At 57.0% G+C, this 14,620-nt stretch overlaps 1 protein-coding gene across 14 annotated transcripts in view; it reads right to left on the bottom strand.

The window, feature by feature from the left end:
• The window catches only part of TBC1D22A (TBC1 domain family member 22A), a 342,988-nt gene that overhangs the window by 4,939 nt on the left and 323,429 nt on the right, over positions 1-14,620 (bottom strand). The window lies entirely within an intron of this gene.

Raw genomic sequence — 14,620 nt, 5'->3', positions numbered from 1 at the left:
CTCAGCCGTGCCCACACATCGGAACCCCCCAGGGAGCTCTGGACCTTCCAGGGCCCCGGCACACAGCAGGGCAGCAGCCCAGTCTCAGGGGGGGCCTGGGCAGACGTTACTGTCCAACTCTCGGTACGACGGGCAGTTTCGACTGCCCTCTGGACACTCTGGAAGTGACATCACGAGTGTGTGGAGGGCAGCTGGTCTTCCACACCGTACAGAGGCCCTGTCGACGCCACCTCGGCAACAGTGGCACCTGGACTCACACAGCCTCGGGGAAAGCGAAGGTACTGTTTAAAGCTCCCAGGTGAGTGGGGTGCAGAAGGCAGGTGGGGGCCTCTGAGCTGGGCTGTTCCCAACAGTTTACACCATAATGCTGCGGGGACATCTTTTAGGGAGAAATCTTCCTGCTGCTGATTGTTGCCTCTTGGGGAGGTTGCAAGAGGTGAGTCTTCTGATGTTAAAGAGCAAACAAAGTTACGGCTCTGAGTCCTCCTTGCCCAAAAGGGTCCACTTTTCCGGAGAGTCAGAGGAGCTACATCGCCATCTGCCAAGTATGACTATCTGTATGCGGACATTCTCCCACGAAGGACGAAGTGGTGAGACATCAGTGTCCTTGGGATCCAGGAAAGTGGCCAGCGGGTCCCCCCCCGGGGCCCCACAGTTCTCTGTTTGGTTGGCCCCTTGCAGAGGCTCAAGTGAGCTTGGGCACCAGTGAGGTGGGGCAGAAAAGACCACAGCTCAGAAGTCAGAGGACCTGGGTCCAAGCCCAGGCCCCACCACCTTCCTGACCCCAAAGAACTCGGCAGGTGCATCCTGGGCATTCCCACCTACGTCACGGGGTTATCCATTTTCTCTGCGACACCAACAGGTCCACATGTCCTCAAGATAAATTGTACAGCATGTGGTGGCGATCAGTGAACAGTTGCTCAAACAGCACAGTGGGTCAACTAATAGCACGTGCACACTTTTAAACGACGCTAAACCGCCAAGGTTGAAACCCCAGTCCTGCATCAATCAGCTGTGCAGCCCTGCACAAGTCTCATAACACTCTGTGCCACAGTTTCCTCATCTGTAAATGGGGTAATAACATCCCTCCCTCACTGGATTGTTACTATGTGCAAAATGTCCCCAACAGTGCCAGAATATAAAGAGCACAAGGCAAGTGTCACCTGCTGCTGCCATTGTTCAATTATTATTAGTGTAATTACTGCCACTGCCAGTAGTAATAATCACAGTAATAGCAACAGCACTTGTTGCTAGATAAACTGTCATCTGTGGGAAATGCCAGACGGTTTAGCAAACAAGTTTAACAAGAAAATCACATTCCTGAGCAGCACGCCCAGGAGGCAGCAATGACATCTTACTCTCCTGCCGAGCTACCTGGTGGGTTCAGGAAAATGTCCAAGGAAGGAAATGCACCACATGCATCAACCCACGGGCTGTGGGTGGGATCCCAACCCAGGGAGTACCCCAGCGCACCTGCCTGTGCGCATCTGGTCATTTTGAGAGTCTGCCAAGGTACTAGGGAGGACCCTGCTTTCTAACCTCTTTGGAATGGATCTTCAAATTCTAACATCAGACACAAAATGAACTGTGTTTAACTTAAAACATTCCCAAAGAGTTGACGGGAGCATGAGCTGCTCGGTGCATAAAAGAGAACGGCCCACCAAGCATTTTAGCTTCCTGCGCCAGGATGACCTCATGGAGGGGCGTCAGGGCACCTACTCCTGTCACACGCGGCGTCTGGGGGCACACTTGACTGCCTCGCAGTCCTCTGCAAAGCACACGGCCTCCTCCAAACCTCGTGACAGCCCTACAACCCCAGGTGCCGGTGACAGCCTGCCCATGTCCACAGGGCTGAGCTCCCAGCTCTGAGAACACGCTTCCTCCTAAGTGAAAGTCAGACACCCTCCCTGGACCACAGACAGCCAGTCCACATGCCACAGAAATGAAGGACTGGACAGCGCCTGACCATGGTGCGATCAGGCTCATCCCGCCGCAACGGCGGCTCAGGACACGCTGGGACAGAAGCAGAGAGTAGAGAACCCGGTGAGGACAAACGGTCCTGCTCTTCACTGTCCATCCATTCACTCGGTGAGGACACACCAAGGACGGCAGGCCTTGTTCCACACCCCGGGCACAACGCAGCAGAAGCCAGGCAGCCTGCCCTCTGGGGCTCACCTTCAGGGTGTGCATGTGCCAGTGTGTGTGTGGAGCTGGGTGTCAGGCAGCCTGCCCTCTGGGGCTCACCTTCAGGGTGTGCATGTGCCAGTGTGTGTGTGGAGCTGGGTGTCAGGCAGCCTGCCCTCTGGGGCTCACCTTCAGGGTGTGCGTGTGCCAGTGTGTGCGTGGAGCTGAGCGTCAGGCAACAGACTCAGACACACAAAGATGAAACAGACAATATTTCGTCCTACGCAGAGTTACAGTGGGGCGTGTAAGTGGCTGGCTGCTCTGGACGCGGCCTCCCGGTCTGCCTGTCCACGACGGGGGTCTCCATGGAGATGTGTGTCCTCGTACCACACGCTCCGGATCTCACACACTGAGTCTGAGCAAAAGTATGTCAAATGTTTCTTATTAATTTTATATTGATTACAGGTTGAAAGATAATATTTTGGATGTATTGGGTGAAATAAAATACTGACGTCAATTTCACCAGTTTTTCCCATTTCTGTGAGGCTACCAGGAAATGTAAGATTTCCCACGTGGCAGGTGTCACACTCTCCTGGAAGGCACTGCTCCAAGGGACACTGAGAACACTGCCTCTTGCTCCGCCTGCCCCACCTGGGTGGCCGGTCTGTGCTTCCCCTCCTTCCTTCTGGCAGAGAGAAGGCACTGGAAGGCTCCCCAGCAGACGGCACAGAGGTCAGCGTAAAAGCTGCTCAAGTCAGGAGTTTACAAATTGCCAGAGCGCAGCGAGGAATAAATTAATCATGACGGGCTAAGCGGCCCATTTACCGACTCTTATTATTTTCTCCCCTTAACTGAGAAAGAAGAAACAGGCGCCACTTCGCTGACATACAAGTCAGGGAGCAGGCCTAATTGCTTTAATTCACTTTTCCATTGCGTTCTGATGCTCAATTTGTGCAGCTTGGCTAGAAAACTCAGTTGCTAGGGGCGTCCCGGCCATCCGTGGAAAGGAGGTCCTGGTGCTACCTGGCAGGCCACGGGGACCCTCACGTCTGGGGGAGCGTGGCAGCTGCACAGCGCTCTTGGTGGACAGGCTCAGGCAGTTCTCCCAACTCATCAGTCTTTTAGGAGAGGAGACCAAGGTGCGGAGAGGCCGGAAGCCCTGCCCCTGGGCCCCGGACGGCTCAGCACCATGCAGCAGACAGTTAGGCGAGGTCAGAGCATAGGCGGCTAGAAACCCTGGAAGTCAAGGGCCTTGTCTGTGAGGTGGGGACAATGATAGGAGCCACCTCCAGGCTGGGAGGGTCAGAGAATAAGTGACTCGGAGCCGTGCTTGACACAGAGAAAGTGCTCCAGGAAGGCGCCCTATTGTTTCATCCTCACCGTCATCACCATCATCCTATTCACACCTGTGGGGACCTGGGTGCGGTACCAACACCTCCTCAGAGGCGACAGGGCAGCTCCTTCCAGGGCTGTGGTGAGGACTGAAGGAGTGGGTACACATATGCTCGGCACGATGCCTGGCACATGGGAGCTCACCACCTCTACCAGGACTGCCGTCTCTACCACTGCCACCATCCCCACTGCCACTGTCTCCACCACCACCGCCATCCCCACCACCGCCATCCCTACCAAAGCCTCCATGCCCACCACCACCGGCATCCCCACCACCACTGTCCCCACCACCGCTGCCATCCCGACCACTGTGGTCCCCACTACCACTGTCTCTACCACCGCCACCATCCCCACCACTGCTGTCGTCCCCACCACTGCCGCCATCCCCACCATTGTGGTCCCCACCACCACCGCCATCCCCACCACCGCCATCCCTACCAAAGCCTCCATGCCCACCACCACCGCCATCCCCACCACCACTGTCCCCACCACCACCGCCATCCCCACCACTGCTGCCATCCCGACCACTGTGGTCCCCACTACCGCTGTCTCTACCACCGCCACCATCCCCACCACTGCTGTCGTCCCCACCACTGCCGCCATCCCCACCACTGTGGTCCCCACCACCACCGCCATCCCCACCACCGCCATCCCTACCAAAGCCTCCATGCCCACCACCACCGCCATCCCCACCACCACTGTCCCCACCACCACCGCCATCCCCACCACTGCTGCCATCCCGACCACTGTGGTCCCCACTACCGCTGTCTCTACCACCGCCACCATCCCCACCACTGCTGTCGTCCCCACCACTGCCGCCATCCCCACCACTGTGGTCCCCACCACCACCGCCATCCCCACCACCGCCATCCCTACCAAAGCCTCCATGCCCACCACCACCGCCATCCCCACCACCACTGTCCCCACCACCACCGCCATCCCCACCACTGCTGCCATCCCGACCACTGTGGTCCCCACTACCGCTGTCTCTACCACCGCCACCATCCCCACCACTGCTGTCGTCCCCACCACTGCCGCCATCCCCACCACTGTGGTCCCCACCACCACCGCCATCCCCACCACCACTGCCGTCCCCACCACCACGGCCATCCTTACGACTTCTGTCCCCATCACCACAACTGTGGTCTCCACTGCCACCACTGTCCCCATCACTGCCACCATCCCCACCACCACTGGGACCACCACTGCTGCCATCCCCACCACCACCGCCACCATCCCCACCACCGTGGTCCTCACCACCACTGCCGTCCCCACTATAGCCACGGTCCCCACCACTGTCCTTGTCATGGCCGTGGCCCGGCTGCCAGGAACCTCAGACAACTGAGTGAGGTGGTCACACTTCACAGTGGCCACACCAGAATCTAAACAGCTCCTGCGCCCAGACCTGCCCTGAGCTCTACTGGGCGCTGACGCTCACCCTCCATGAGCGGAAGTGCTGGTCTGGGCCCACTCCCACCCTTCTCGGGCTCCCAGCCTCCTCTGCCTGTGGGCAGCTCCTCGGCTATCGTCCAATCTGCCCACCTGGGAAGTTACCATGGACCACATGCTCCACAGGTCAAAGGTCATGGTCTCAGCCAAAACTCATCACCCCTGAGAGTCGGTGGAGGGAGCCGTCATTTGCATTCCTGCCTGTGCAGGATCTGCTGGGGTTTGAATCCATATTCAACATAAAATATCTGTTCTTGGAAAGTACATGTGTAAAATGGAAGATAAAAAAGCAGCCGAGATTAAATTATACCAGAAAGGTCTGTGGTGTCTGCCGGCAGCACTGACGGCATGGGGAATTCTAATGATCCGGTGCTCCTGGCCGGGCCTCGCTGGGCACCCCTGGTGGGGGTTACAGGGGTGCTGAAGCAGGCACGGTGTGACAAGCGTGGAAGCTGGGATGCGTTTGCAATTTTTCCTCGAACTGTGCTGTTCACCCCCTGCCCATGGTCTCTTGTTTCTGGACCTCCCCTGCTATTGTCTGCTCCCTCTGTCAGAGCTTTTCAGTCAGTGTTCAGCCCACTGGGCCCCGGGGGAGACTTTACCCTGGGGACGGTACACGCCCTGCCCAAGTGTCCCCAGAGCCACAGAGCATGGTATGCAGCAGCAGGCCAAGTTCTGTCACCTGGCACGGCTGTGGCTGCTAATGACAAGGAAAAGCATGAACCCTGGGGTGTTAGCGCTCAAGAGAAGCGAGAATGTCTTCTCGAAGTAGACTGGGCTGTTATTTACTGTTATGGACGTGGTTCTGATGCTGTGCGGCTGGCTAGGAGGACATAGGAAGGCATGTCCATATCCTGCCCTCCTGCGCCCCATGTCCAGAGGTACAAGATGTGCGTCAGGAAAAGAATCTGGTGTCAGGACGGGTGCAGCAGCAATCCTGCCATTTCAGAGCCGGGAAGGAGTCCTGAGGTCAAGATTCCATGCGCTCTGGCAGGGTGTAGGCTCCGCTGGGCTCAGGACACTGGCGTGGCAGTCAGCAGAGTCCACGGCTGGCCCCTGTCCTCCTCTCCCGTGTTCCCCCTCTATCCTGTCCCTTGTGCTGTCTCAGACTCCCCTAGTGACTATGGGCTGGGTCTTTTCTGTTGCCAACTGCTCCTCCTTCTGGGTATCTCCAATTCATCTTTGAAGAGCCAGTGAGAATTGACTAACACTTATCAAGCCCACACCTCTAGACGCAGCACGAATGACCCCTGCTCATCACTGATGTTGAAACCTGAGGCCTTTTTTTTTTTCAGTCTCCTAAGAACGATTTTTTAAAGGTTCAGAGACTGACTGTGTGAACAGGAATTAATTTTAAAATGCCTCAGAGAGCAGCCATGGCCTGTCCTCGAATGCAGACGGGCATGACGACTGACCAGGCTGCTCTTGGGGCTGTGTTGAACTCCCACGGCCAGGGGCGTCCTTGAGGGCAGGGGACTGGGCAGCTGGGGGATTTTCTGCCTGGAACCTTGCAGCCATTCTTGGGGCCACAGTCCTGATTCTTCTGTGAGACATTCCTCCCCTTTGCACTTCCAAGCTCTGTGGCTCAGCCACAGGGAGGTGGGGGCATGGAAGAGTTAGGAAGTGAACCTGTCGAGACACAAATGACTAAACAATTCAGACTTCGGACATCTCAAAGTCATGAAGCAATGGGATGACTGCAACAAAAATTTCTGTATTTTGATACTTAAAAACAAGCCAGCAGCTCAGGGCTGCTGAGGGCATCAGCTTGTGGGCCGGCAGTCCAAGGGCATGCCTACCCCACCAACCTAACAACAGAGTCCCCTTCTCCAGCACACGCCTGTGCAGCCGGGCTGCGAGACTCCCATAAGGACAACAAAGCACAGGCCTGGCCCTGAGGCCCCACTGGATGCTGGTCTGGAATCATGCCCCAGGAAACAACAAGTGTGTCCTCCATAAAGCTCTGTGCTCGGGACAGAGTCAACAGGAAATCGAGCACTTGCCCAGTGCTCACACTGGTTCCTGACTTGAGCCTCCTGGGGCCCCGGTCTCTGTACTCAGGCAGCACTGCTCCTGCTCACAGCGGCACTCGGAGCCCACCTTCTCCTGCATGTCAGGTTTCAAGGCCCGAGTGTGCGAGTGGAGGAGAACCCAGGCCTACGGGAGGGCAAGGAGCAGATGGAAAATGAAAACCACGTCAAGGGGATGACCCTCCTCAGCCTGGGGGGGTGTGTATGTTTGCAGTGTGTGGGGTGTGTGTGTGTTTGCAGGTGTGATGTGTGCAGTGCAGGGTGTGTGTGTGTGTGATGTGTAGAGCCAGTCTCTCTGCAATTCTAATGATGTTAACAACAGAAGTCAGCAAACACTGAGCACCTGGCGCACAGGGCACCAGGTCAGTGAGGGGCTGGGGGTGGACCACAAAACCTCCCGGGGAGCTGTCCTGGCAGGGGCACAGAGGTGGGCAGCGCTCACCTCTGGGTCAAGCACCCGGCTTGGAAGTCCAGGCCCATCACAGGAGCACAGCAGAACTGTCCTCACCCCACAAAAGTGGGACCAGGGCTGAGAGGTTGCCTCCCACCCACAGCGGGACACCCCACGTGTACTCTGCATCTGGAGTGCATGCTCTACCTCGCTAGGACAAGCTGCCGCCCCGCAAGAGCCCGAGCCCTGGCCCTGGCCCTGCCCGGCCCCGTGCACGAAAGGTAATGGGGACTCAGGAAAAGAGATGACAGCTGCAGCACCTCACTCACAGACCTGTGGCGGCTGAAAAGCATATTGGTCTGAGGGTCAGCAAGCAGTGCTGGGCGGTCAGTAAGGAAAAATGGCGCGGTCCACCCACACCGCCTGCCGGTGGACACAGTGTGTACAGGAGATGCTCTCCTTCAGGTGCCAGGAGAAACGCGTGAGAAGGTCATTGTGCACTGTCTGTGGTCCTGAAAACCAGGACCAGCCCATGAGCCGGGTCCAGAGAATGGAAAGGAATGGCAGTGTCACACAAGGGCCACTATGCAGCAGTGAGGGTGGCAGTCAGCTCAGAGACCTCACAGCAGACCAAGGGGGCAAGCCCCGTGACAATATGCAAACTACATCCACATGCTGCATGGGGGGTCTAAAGCCACGTGTGTGAAAAATGAACACCAAAGCCAAGAAATCAAGAAGGCGGGGCTCTGAGAGGAGGGCAACGTGGCAAACGCTAGGATCTGGGAGCGCTGGGAGTGGGGCCCACTCAGTGTGCTGCTGTCCCAGGAGGTATGATAACGCATAATGGAGAGAGCCAACAGAAGCCCTGAGAGGAGACAGGATCTCCCATGGGAAGTGGGTACCCCCAGCAGGACACACCCTCGCAGGCCACCTTGGTCCCCTGCACAGCTGGGTCACTGCCCCCCTCAACCGTCCTTGCTCAGGTCCAGCCCCACGGTCCATCCCACAGGAAGGCACTGAACACAGCCCTCAACTCTGCAAGAGCAGTCATGCCATGGACACCCCTGAGGTCCGAGGGCCTGTGACCAGGAAAATGGGAAGGAGGGCAGATGGATGGAACATGGAGCCACCAGCACTAGGAGTGAGGACCTGGGGGCTGGAAGCGAGGTGGCGGCTCCCAGGAGGCTGCAAGGAGGGCCGGTGGCCAACTGGTGAGGGCACTCATGCCGATTTACTGGGTGACACTGAGGCAGCACACACGGGACGAGGGCAAAGAAGGACCCCTCCCAGCAGGAGTGGAGAGGGAGAAGATTTGCAGGCCCACCTCCACCTCTCCCATGCCGCCCAGCCCACCTCCTCAGGTGAGGGCAGCACTAAGGCTGCTGGGTCCATGAATGTCCCACGGCCATCCTGCGTGTTGGTGGTCAACAAGGATGCTGCCCTGTCTTCTAGTGTTCCCTTTGTGCCTAGCACCGTGTTGCATGTTGACCCTTACAACCAATCCTGGGGGCTCCCACACCCGCCCATGTCTACAATGAATCCTAGGCAGTTTCCATCACCCACTGTGTCTACAACCAATCCTGGGGGGCTCCCACACCCGCCCATGTCTACGACAAATCCTGGGTGGCTTCCATCACCCACTGTGTCTACAACCAAGCCTGGGGGCTCCCACACTCCTGTGTCTAAAAGAGGAGACCAAGACTCCAGGAAGCTAAGGGATCACTCAGAGTCAAGCAGGTCGGGCAGGGGAGGGCTACGACCACCCCCCCAGGGCTGCCCTCCAAAGATCTGAACCTGACCACCACATGACCCTGCCTCTCTGAGAGGCCAAGCGCTCAGAGGGGACTGCCCCCCTCAGATAAGTCCCCATTCTCCGCCTGGAACCTAGAGGGCCGTCTCATTGGAATCCTGCAGCTCTGGACTGGTGATCAGAGCAGCCAAGGCTCTGACCTCATCCCAGCAAAGCCACTGCCTGTCAGCCTCCCTTCCAGAGCTGACCAGAGGATAAGACTGTGGGAAGCTCCGTGGGGTGGGCAGGAGCAGGGCTGAATGCTACCTGAGGGAGGTGTGTCGGGGGCACACACAAGAAACCGCATCTCCGTCCCACTCCTGCCCTCAGGGCCCAGGCACCAGCCACAGTTGCGGGAGGTGTGCAGAGGCCCGGGAAGAAAATTGCCTATGAAAAGTTCATCCTTGTCCATCTTATTTTAACCTTTCTATCATACTCGACGCCCTTTTAGCTAGTAGATCAAAGAACACAGAACACAACCTGATGCACAGCAGACACACAAAGTAACCACACACAAAGGTCACTCCACACCACCCACTGCTCCCTCCCAGGCAGACGCTCACTCGGGGATCTGACTCACCCAGTCCATTCCTGCAACCTCATCAGAACAACCCCGCGCCCAAGAAGAGAGATGCTCTGCTCTCTCAAGTGTGGTGGCTGCGCTGCTGTGACCTGATGGTTGCAGGCGAGGCACGCTACGTTCCCGGAAGGGGCAAGTGGCTGGGCGGCACCCCACTTGCCTCAGTCTGGCCCTGGTCCCGGCACCGGGCCGTCCCCGAGGCTGCTTCCCACCTCCCTCCCTCCCCTCTCCTCCCAGACCATCCTGTGACAGCTGATTTCTTTGACAATCCAGTTATTAGTTTGAAAATCTTGTCAAGTTCTGGACCAAACCAGGGCTAAAAATAGAAGGATGGTGACAGCCGGCTGGGACGGACAGGCAGCTGCTGGGCTGGCCGACTGGCTGGTGACAGCCCTCTGGAAGGCGGAAAATAGAAGGCGACATGGAAATGGAGCGATCTTCGGAGGAGCCTCTGATGGCTCAGGGAGGTACACCATCCTTGTAATTAATTTCATATTTCTTTTCCAAAAAAAGAATTCTAAAGAGAAAAACACTTTTGGGTACTGAAACCACGAGTCTGGCGTGAGCGCCCAGTCGAGCTGGCCTTTCCGTTTCATGTCTCCGTACACGGCTGAGAGACGTTTGATGGGCACCCAGAGTATGTGAAATCCTGGCACAGCAATTAGTCGGCTTCATCCTGTGAAGACCTTCCTGCTTTGGGGACTCGGAACCAGGCAGCTGGTCAGACGGGGCCATGGAGATGTCGTCTGGGGGTGCCCTCGAGAAGGGCCTGGTGAGAAGGACGCCCACGTACAGCGGGGAGGCCCCAGCCCCCGCACTTATCTACAAGGCAGCAGAGCTGCCTCAGTGAAGGCGCCGTGGGGCAGGCCGGGCGTCTGGAGGCCGCGCCAGCTCACCAGCTCAGAGACATCAGCGGGAGGGGCACAGAGCCGGGCGGGAAGGGAGCACTAATGGCTGCTGTGGGCGGTGGTCCCGGCAGCCTGGACCCTGGGGACCTGTCGGAGCAGCAGTCCTCACTCCCCGTCTAAAGGGGCTAGAGTCTGCACCTGCCCCCAGCTCTGGGGGCACTGCCCACACAAGCCAGCAGCAGCTCCCAGGCCACGGGTGGGCTGGCGGGACAGGCACAGGCCCAGGGACAGCCGGTCTCCGGCGCCCAGTGCCCCAGCGCAGCCCTCCCTGCTGACCTCTACCCCTTCCTGAGGCCCCTCATCCCAGCTTGCCTGGAGCTCACCGCCAATCGCCGGGGACACCCCTCCGGCCTCCCTGGCAACCCTCCCTTCTGCCAGGCCTCTCAACACTGACTGCCAGGCCCTCTTGGCCCCTGCAGCCCTCCCCAGGGATGTCCTCTGGGGCCAGGGTCACCTCCCTTGTCCTCACCCCCAACAACCTGTCCCTGAACTCCAGGCTGGCACGTCCCACAGCTACCTGCACACTTGCATGCCCCTTACCTCCTCGCTCCTCGCCTCCACACGAGTACCTACAGGCATCTCAAACTAAACATGTCCCCACTGGGCTGTCCCTCAGCCCTCCTCTCCTCGGGGCACGCACCACCTGTGCTCCAGTGAAGACATCATGAAAGGGTGTGTGCTCCCCCACTGCTCCTCCCTCTCCGACACGCAGCCCAGCCCAGCCCGTCCCATCAGTGCTGACTCCAACTGGGTCCAAAACGACACTCCTCACCTTGCCAGCGCGCGCCCCTCAGCCCACCGCCATCCTCTAGTGGACGACCCCACAGCCCTCACTGGTGTCCTGCCCAGCCCCCACAGCCCATCACCCACAAGGCAGGAATGCTGGCTTCCTCTTAAAGGAGCAGCATCCCCCATCTCACTTACTCTGCCCACTAAAGCCACCTGACGGTCTCCTCTTGCACGAGGACTGTAACCCAAACCCGCGAGCTGAGTCTCCCTCTTCCCTTAATAAACACTTAGTTCCTCCTCCCACCCGGGCCCAGAGAGTGGTCCCCTGCCTTGTCACTTTTACTCCTTCAGATCTTGAGTGCCACCTCAGAGAACCTATCCTACCAGCTGGCCTGAGCACAGGATGTGCTGTAAACCAGACAAAGTCCTCTCGCTCCCTCAGAGAGCTTATCTCCCTTCTGGAGAAAGACCCCAAACAAGAAGTTCATCTCTAAGATTTACACATGATGAATTACCGAGTTTTAGCAGAGCCACTGGAACAAAATTACCACTCTGCAGAGGAAGATAACAGAATCCAGGGTGTGACAAGACATCCTCCACAATACCCAGTACACAATAAAAACCATTACCCAGTCGAAGAGACAGGAAAACGCCACTTGCGGTCACCATGCCAGGCCTGTCTGGGCCTGGGTTCGGGGGAACAGGCAGACAAGGGTTCCCAATGAGGTGGGGCTGCCTCAGAAGGTTCCCTGGCCAGCCTGATGAGGACCCTCGGGGTCCCACCTACTCCTCAGCCCTCTCTCCAACAGGAAAGGCCCACATGGTGGCTTTATGACTCTCACTGGCTTGGGGTTCGTCCTCAACCCCAGGGCAGGCAGGGAGGGGGGTCTTCAGAGTAAGCCCACAAGGACTATAAAGACCCCAACTCCGCCGGCGCATCACCTCCCCAAGGTCATTTGATCTCCAAAGCTCCCAGAGGAAAGCTCTCAGCCCAAGTGCAGCAGAGACATGAAGCTTTCACCCACAAGGGAGATGGGCCACCAGGGAGAGGGGCCACTAGGCAGGGCCACGGCACCAGGACACTCCACAGCAAAGGACCATGATTCAAAGGCTACATCCACACGGTGGTAATACTGACTGTCAGCAGAGCTGAGTTCATACCCTCAATAGCAAAATGGTATCTTCCTCGTGATATACATTGTAAAAACTGCTACAGTTCCTGAGCTGTTGGGGCGTGTGCTCCCACATTGATTTTCCCGCTGTCTGGGAGGCCAGGAGGAAAGCTGCAGTGTGGCTCGGCTCTGCCAAGGCCAGCTTCTGTGCTGCCGCATACTGGTGGCTGCTGACCTGCCTGTGCTGGGGAGACGTGCAGACTGTGCACAGAATCACAAAAACACCAGGGAGCACCACACATCACACAGGATTGCCTCAAAGTGTTAAAAGTGGATTCAAAGTGATGCACTAGTGAGGTCCCAGGTCCTCATGATAGGGGTCCTGGTGAGGAATCTGTACGAGCAAGGCAGGCATTCACTACCTGACCATAGTGGTCCCCCAGCTGCTCAGAGGCCGTGGGAAGTGCACTGACCCCCACGATGTGGACTCGGTGTGGATACTCTTCACACTGTGTGACCATGGGAGATTCTGTATCCTGGGCCCCAGTTCCCTCAGCATGAAATTGGGGGAATAGGCTTGTCTGTCTTGCTGGGTACAGCGAGGTCTAATGCAAGACTGTGGAACTGAAGGGATTCCGTACTGACCATGCAACTCCTGGCACGTGTCACATGGCCACCACTATCACAGACGCCCCTCCATTAAAGAGGTGCGTGGCGCCAGGCCGTTCGCCTGTGACCTGGTCCCCTGTGGATGCAGGGACTACACAGAGGGCACACAGCACCCTAGGCTGGTGATCTAGGAGAGAAGGGCCTGCTCAGGAGAAGAGAGGCAAGGAGGTTGGGAGGCTGGTGGAGGCTGTGGCACTGGACCTGGGACCTACGGGTCAGCATCACAGCTCACTCGTGCGTGCGCCAGTGGTCAGCATGGGTCTGGCCCGCATGCTTGCTGAATACAGGAGGGATCCAGAGATGGCCAGGCCAAGAAGTGAAGGGCTAGGAAAGGAGGCGCCAGTAACGCAGGAGCAGAAGGGCCGGGGCACAGGGAGCCTTCCAGATCCCACCACCCAGACTGAACCAGACCAGAAGGCTCCAGCGCCCAGTGGATGTGGTGGCTGGACCTGGCACGCTCACTGAACAGAGACCAGAGCACAGGGAAAATCCTAGGCCATGTTTATCAACTTTTTAACAAAACACTTTAAGAGCAGTTTTAGGTTCACTGCAAAACTAAGCACAAGGTACAGAGATTTCCCATATACCCTCTACCCTGTACAGGCAAAGCCTCCCCCATTATCAACATCCCCCTAGAGAGGGACGTTCGTCACAATCGATGAACCTACATTGACACCTCATGATCACCCAGAGTCCATGGTTCACATCAGGGTTCACTCTCGGTGTTGGACACTCCATGGGTTTGGACAAATGTAATGACACGTGTCCACCAGTACAGGATCCTGCAGAGAAGTTTCACCGCCCTAAAAGTCCTCCGTGCTCTGCCTGTTCAGCCCCCTCCTCTGACCCCTGACTACCATGGATCCTGCACTGTCTCCATAGTTTTGTCTTTTCCAGAATGTCCTATAGCTGGAATCATACAGTGTGTGGCCTTTTCAGACTGGCTTCTTTCACTTAGCAATGTGCACAGAGGCTCCTCCGCGTCCTCTCGTGGTGTGAGAGCTCGTTTAGTGCTGAGTAACACTCCTTTGTCTGGACGGACCAGTTTGCCTGTTGCACCTACTGAAGGACATCTTGGTTGCTTCCAGGTTTTGGCAATTATGAACAAAGCTGCCGTAAACATCCATATGCAGGTTTTTGTGTGGAAATAAGTTTTCAGCTCCTTTGGGTAAATACTGAGGAGTGTGATTGCTATATTATGTAGTAAGAAGATGTTTAGTTTTATAAGAAACCACCAAACTGTCTTCCAAAGTGGCTAGACCATTGCGCATTCCCGCCAGTAATGGATGAGAGTTCCTGTTGCTCCATACCCTCTCCAGCATTTCGTGTTGTTAGTGTTCCCGATTTTGAGCATTCTAATAGGTGTGTAGTGGCATCTCATTGTTGTCTTAATTTGTATTTCCCTGATGACACAAGATGTGGGGCATCTTTTCATGTTTATTTGCCA

The sequence above is a fragment of the Equus przewalskii genome, chromosome 29, assembly GCF_037783145.1.
Source record: "Equus przewalskii isolate Varuska chromosome 29, EquPr2, whole genome shotgun sequence".
Taxonomy (NCBI): Eukaryota; Metazoa; Chordata; class Mammalia; order Perissodactyla; family Equidae; genus Equus; species Equus przewalskii.
This window is presented reverse-complemented; position numbering and strand designations above follow the sequence as displayed.